Below are 6,079 nucleotides of genomic sequence, written 5' to 3'. Positions count from 1 at the left end.
TAACCATTGAGGGTGTTATTTGACTACTCTGAAAAGGCTGCAGGCCAAATCATAACTATCCAAAACTCTCCTTTGCTTTCCCAATGCTTGTTTCAGAACCCACAGGTCGTCTTCCCTTCCTCTCCTCCAAGCTCTCCAACAAAATTCTCCTGCATTCCTTGCCTCATGGGTTTTCCTCCCACTCCACTTTCTCCCATTGAAGAAGGAGGAGGAAAAGGAGAGGTAGGAAGAGGAGAAAGAGGAGGAAAAGGAAAAGGAGGTGGGAGGGGAGGAGGACAAGGATGAGGAGGAGAAAGAGGAGGACTAGGAGGAGAAGGAGGAGGAGGGGAAGGAGGAGAAGATGACCTGAATATGGAGGAAGCTTCTCGCAAGCTGGGAGTAAGGACGGGAGTCAAAGATAGATTCCCACCCCCCCCCCCCCCCCCCCCCCCCAGCAAACAGTAAAGGGGTAAATCAAGTTTATTTTTAAAATAGGAAGAGAATAAAAACTGCCCAGATGTCACTGATCTTCTCTTTGAAACTACAGTTGGGTAGTTTGGTCCTTGGATGAAATCTCCTCCCAAGATTTTGGGGTGAAAATTAATCACTGGTAGTCTCTCTAACGCAGTCACCCTCAAATCGCAGTGCTTTCGAGGGAGCGTCCAAGCGGTATAAAACAAAACGGGATAAACAGTCCCCAGACTCTGTCGCTCATTTCCTCTTTTGAAAAGTGTAATTTTCAGGCTCACACCTGTTGCCACACATTGCCAGGTAGACGGAATCCTTCCCGGAACACCGATGGGCCCACGGTGGGGACACGCGGAGGCGCGGTGGCTGACGATGTTAATAAACTCGGTTCACGGCGTCTGGTGTACAGACGCCAGGGGCCTCCCGTCACCTCTGTGCGAGGCCCCCCTCTCCGCAGTTCCCCTCCTGTCCACGCGGGTTCCTCCCCACACGCCTCCCCCGCCACTGGGGTGACTGCCGGGCCCCGTGGCGGTGCTCCTTCCGAGACCTTCATCTGTTGATCCTCGCTCCACGGTGAGACGTGGCCCAGCAGTCAGCCCACGGTCCAGCCCGCGAATCAGTGACCCGATGGCTCTTTGGGTGCCTGCGATGTTCCAGGAGAAAGGCTGAAAGTCACCAGGGTCTTAGGTCTAAATATTCGAAATCGCAGACCTACCGGAAACACCTGCGGCTTGAAAGGCACGAAGTCGCGAGCGAGGTGGTTACTACGCTGCACGCCAAATGCTGCTCCGTATTCGCGAGCGCGTCGCGGCCCCAGGGCTCTGCCAAGTCCCCGTTTTAGACAGACTCCTTACCGTGCTCTGCTGAGAATTGCCCTGTGGATTTTAGTTCTCATTTTCCAACTCCTGGCGGCCAGAACCAGGAAATGACCAGACTCGCCCGTGCTACAGGCAAGCAAGGAGGAGGCATGTGAAAGGACGGGGTGGGTAAAAGGAGATTGGGCATAATGCATTGGCCGGGAATCGAACCCGGGTCACCCGCGTGGGAGGCGAGAATTCTACCACTGAACCACCAATGCTTCCCGTTAACATGACCCTGATGGGTCTCTAGAAAGAATCTTGACAGCGGCCGAAGGATGGGAGGTGGGGGAACCAAAAAGTTCCCGGAGAGGGGGCTGGCCCCGTGGCCGAGTGGTTAAGTTCGCGCGCTCCGCTGCAGGCGGCCCAGTGTTTCGCTGGGCGCGGACATGGCACTGCTCATCAAACCACGCTGAGGCAGCGTCCCACATGCCACAACTAGAAGGACCCACAACGAAGAATATACAACTATGTACTGGGGGGCTTTGGGGAGAAAAACAAACAAACAAAAAATCTTTAAAAAAACAAAAACAAAAAGTTCCCGGAGAGGCTCACACAGTTGTCTTTGGACAGAGCTCACAGACAGAAAGGCACTGGAAGCCAAGGCTTGCGGAAGAGGCTTACTCCTGTCAGGCAACAGCATAAAGGGGGGACATTCAAATTAAAGCATCAAAGTATCTGTTTGGTCTGCTCACACCACAACTCTGAAAAAGACTCTTTTCCAGCTGTATAACAGAAAAACATTGGAAATTCATCCAGATCCCTTGTTTAGGATCCTGAACCGCTGACTGTCAACCTCACACTGTTGCCTTAGAGGGTCTGAGGGAGTAACCTAACTCGCTAGGTTAGGGGAGAAAAACTCTAATCCAGGGAGGAAATAAGGAGCAGAAGCAGAATTAGATTGGAGTTAGAAGACAGAAAGGGCCAGAATCAAATAGGGATAATGAAGAAACACATTTTGGTCAATGGGATTAGTTCTTTGTAACTGTTTTTTTGTGCAAGAATAATGAGCCAGACTCATAATCATTATATCAGCAGCACGTGTCTGCTTGGTAAGGTGTTCAAAGCATTTGGATGGATATATGATATATCATAATCATTAAAAGATTAATTAATATTAAGTTTGCAGTCAATGTTAATTGTTTGGGAGACTCTAATCTCCTAAATTGGACTCCCTGTTGCGCTGAGGTTTAGCATTTGTGACTCTGAGATGCACATGAGGCACAGGCTACAGTGAATGGGTTGTCTAAGGAGCAGACCAAGTTTCCGAAAAATGTTAATGGTTGAAATGTTAACATATTGGTCCTTGGATGAAATTGAAATATATAGAGAGGTTTCTCTCCCCGATTATTCCTGGGGAAATTAAACTGAAGAAAGGAACCTGGAGAGCTCCCCTACATGTTGAGACCAGGAATCATTATGACTTTTTGAAGACAGCAGCTGCAGACCTGCAATCATTGTTCTCTTGCTGAGAAGCTGAGCTGGGTGGAGGCTGAGTCACAAACCTGGGCTCAACAAGGAAAATGACTGTCATTTTGACCTTGAAGAGCTTTGGCTCTATCTGTCCTCTGCCCAACACCCAAGACACACATCAGTTCTGGTCAACATGCTTTCAGTTACCACCTCCATCAACCAGATCTACATCGATTCCCACGTCTCTCTCTAAACTACAAACCTGCACTGCCATCTTGCAACGCCTGATTCACAAGTCAATGCCTCGTACGCGTCTCAGAGTCACAAATGCTAAAACTCAGCGCACCAGTGAGTTCCCGTCAGCATCACACATCACGCGATACTCTGTGATCAGACCCAGGCACAGTGTCTCCCAAACTCTAGTGCACTCTCCCAAGCATTTCAATCAATCACCAACACAACACCCTAATCTTTTCCTACCCCTGCCTGGTATGCGTACCCTCACCACCAACCACCCTGTCACCCGAACCACATCTTGCTACCCTTTTTGGATATACTCTCATCTTCCCAGCACAGAAATTTATGTCTGTCGTAATCAGTAGATAGTGCTTAACTTTATCGGCTGCACCACTGCCTTACTGCCACTTTATGACTGCACTCTTCCATCCGTCAACTCTTACCCCCATTAATACAACTGGATAAAAAGCCAGCCTCCCTACAGCCAGTCTGGTCTACTCCAATCCATTTGCCACATTGCATCCTGAGTGATCCTTCCACAGCCTACATCTGGACATATCTGTAGCCTAACACCGCCTAGTGTCCCCAGATTCCTTCACTAAAATGTTGTAATACCTTTACGACATAAACTCTGGCTCCCCTCATCCTCATCATCTGAATGTCTCTTGCCAATTCTCAAGTCCAGCAACAGTGAAGTACTGGACACATCAGGAACTCTCTCACTTTCAGGCACTTGCTTCTCTCTACAGGGGATGGTCTCTCACAACTTCCTCGTCCTTCTTCAACATCATTCTCATCCTTCAGGCCTCAGTTCAGAAGTCTTTTCCTCTGGAAAGACTCTCCTGACTGAATTTAGTGTGCAGAGTGTCCACTTTTGTTTTGGTGTGAATTGTGCTCTAACAAAGTCACATTTTAATTGACTCTGTCTTCCAAAGACATATTCTCGTATGAAAAAGATTCATAGTTCCTGGGAAACCAAGTTTGTGTATAAAAATAAAAAAATTCTCAAGCGGTAGCACAGTGCCGAGCATACTCAATAGTCTCAGGCTGTTAAACAATGAGAGAGAGAGAGAATCAGATAAGGAAACTTTCTCTCTCTCAAACACACACACACAGTCACAGATAGACAAACGAGAAAATAAACTTAGCAAGATAGGCAGCAGAATGGTTAATCCACAAAGTAGAGCGACTCCAGCAGAGCAATCGGAAAGGGTAGAGGATACAGTGATCAAGAATAAAGTTTTGCTTGAGTGTAAGGTAGTAAAAGGATCTTGGGTGGAGCTTCACAGTTGAAAAAAAGTCAAGAGCCAGAAAGGAGAGGGGAAGGGTATGGTGTGGTGTGGTGAAGGGAATAAATCTTGGAGAGAAAGTTATACTCAGACTCTTGTGTGGGTCTCTGTAAGACACCAGAGTTTGACAGCTGATCATGTTGACCCTTGGGCTTTTCTAGGGACTCAAAAGAGGCACCGGAGGAGGGAGGCTCTGGGGCCCTGGGGCGACTGTGCACGGGTTACTGCTTGGCCTGTACCAGGCTAATCGTGAACAAAAGAATCAAAGAGTGAAAATATGAACATCAGACAAAAGCAAAGGGGGAAAAAAAAAAAAGCCTTACATTGGCTAGAAGAGTAACCTTCTAGCATCTACCTGGAATCCAGTCAAATTCTTTTCCCCTGGCATGGCCTCCTCAAGTGGCCAAGGAGGGTGTAGGGAAGGGAAGAAATCTGAGAGTGAAATTTTCACTTGTTCCCCCTTTGGTGGGAACGCAAGAGTTTAAAAGCAGAACCGTTTGATCCTTGGCCTTCTCCAAGGACTCCAAAGAGGCACAGGAGGGGAGAAGCTCAGTTATCACCCAGATCTTCTGGAGTAACTCAGGCACATCCCCAAACGGGTGCCTCCCCAACAGTCCCTGGGTCCCGACTGCCTGATCAGGGAAAGAGCTGATTGATGTTTGTCTCAAGGTTGAGAGGAAAGGGTCTGGGAGGCACCAAGCAATGGGAGGGCAAAGAGAATCCATCATCAGCGAGGAAATTTGATTTGAATTTGAATTCTAGTATTATGATTTGAATGCCAGAGGTTTATGATATTGCCTGATCTAAGTCTCCTAGGCAAGCCTGTGCTCTGGTGTCTTTTCTGTTTGTTCTGCATGTCTACCAAAGAGGACTGTATGAACTTCTTTCTAGAACCGTGTTTTCAAAGTCCTTCCTGAGACTACCTGATGAGACCAACTGTAATGGGGAGGGGCAGGGCTTCGGTGGTGCAACGGCAGAATTCTCGCCTCGCCTCCCCTGTGGGAGACCTGGGTTTAATTCCCAGCCAGTGCATACCTTTCTCTGCTGGGTTCTCTTTTGCACAGGCACGAGGGGTGGTTTCTGGCCCCTGGGAGTGGTGGCGGTGGTAAAGGGAGGAAAAAGACAACTGTTCCCCTTGAGTTAATTCCGGGGCAGAAGACATTAAGGAATCGGTCTACACAGGGATTCTGCAGCGCTCCCAGGCCCTGAAATGATCACCCATGCTTTAGTGCTTGTCCTGCAGAGCAGCCACCACCTGGCCAGAGCACGTCTTTGAAGCCACAGGTGGGTCTGGTGGGTCTCTGCAGTTTGGAATTCTTGAAACCAAAACCATTGTTACTGTTATCTTTTGTCCTATTCCATCCTTTGGCTACATGGCACTGAGGAGCAGGGATCAAGAAAGAGGTCACTGAAGGACAGAAGCTGCGCTGGGAGAAGCATTAGGGGCCCAGGGCAGGGGGACGCTTGTGGGGAGGAATTCCTGTGGAGATGAGGGGAGTTGGGTAGTGGGGCCTCTCACCTTCCTGTGGACGTAGGCCCTAGTTTGCCGGTCTTGGTAAAATTAAGGACAAGGATGAGCCCCGAGTGGAGAGTCCAAAAATCATTTTTATCATGCTTTTTTGTTTTAGACTCCACCGGTCAAATATCCGGTCAGGAGATCTTTGTTTTTGTACTAATTAATACGCTTTACGGTTAGAACCATTTTAGGGTTACCAAAAAAATTGAGCAGATAGCAAAGAGAGTTCTCATATTCACTCCTTCCCTGCTCACGGCTTCCCCTATTATTAACATCTTGCATTTATGTGATACATTTGTTACAATGAGTGAACCAATATT

At 48.2% G+C, this 6,079-nt stretch overlaps 1 non-coding gene across 1 annotated transcript; it reads right to left on the bottom strand.

Annotated features, from left to right (window-relative positions):
* Window positions 1-1,454: 1,454 nt before the first annotated feature.
* TRNAG-CCC (transfer RNA glycine (anticodon CCC)) lies at window positions 1,455-1,525 on the bottom strand. The gene has a single exon. It is a non-coding gene; the product is annotated as a tRNA-Gly (tRNA).
* Window positions 1,526-6,079: the final 4,554 nt, after the last annotated feature.

Source organism: Equus quagga, chromosome 13 (genome assembly GCF_021613505.1).
Source record: "Equus quagga isolate Etosha38 chromosome 13, UCLA_HA_Equagga_1.0, whole genome shotgun sequence".
In the NCBI taxonomy this organism is placed as follows: domain Eukaryota; kingdom Metazoa; phylum Chordata; class Mammalia; order Perissodactyla; family Equidae; genus Equus; species Equus quagga.
The sequence above is the reverse complement of the archived record's forward strand: the minus strand, read 5'-3'. Positions and strand labels throughout refer to the sequence as shown.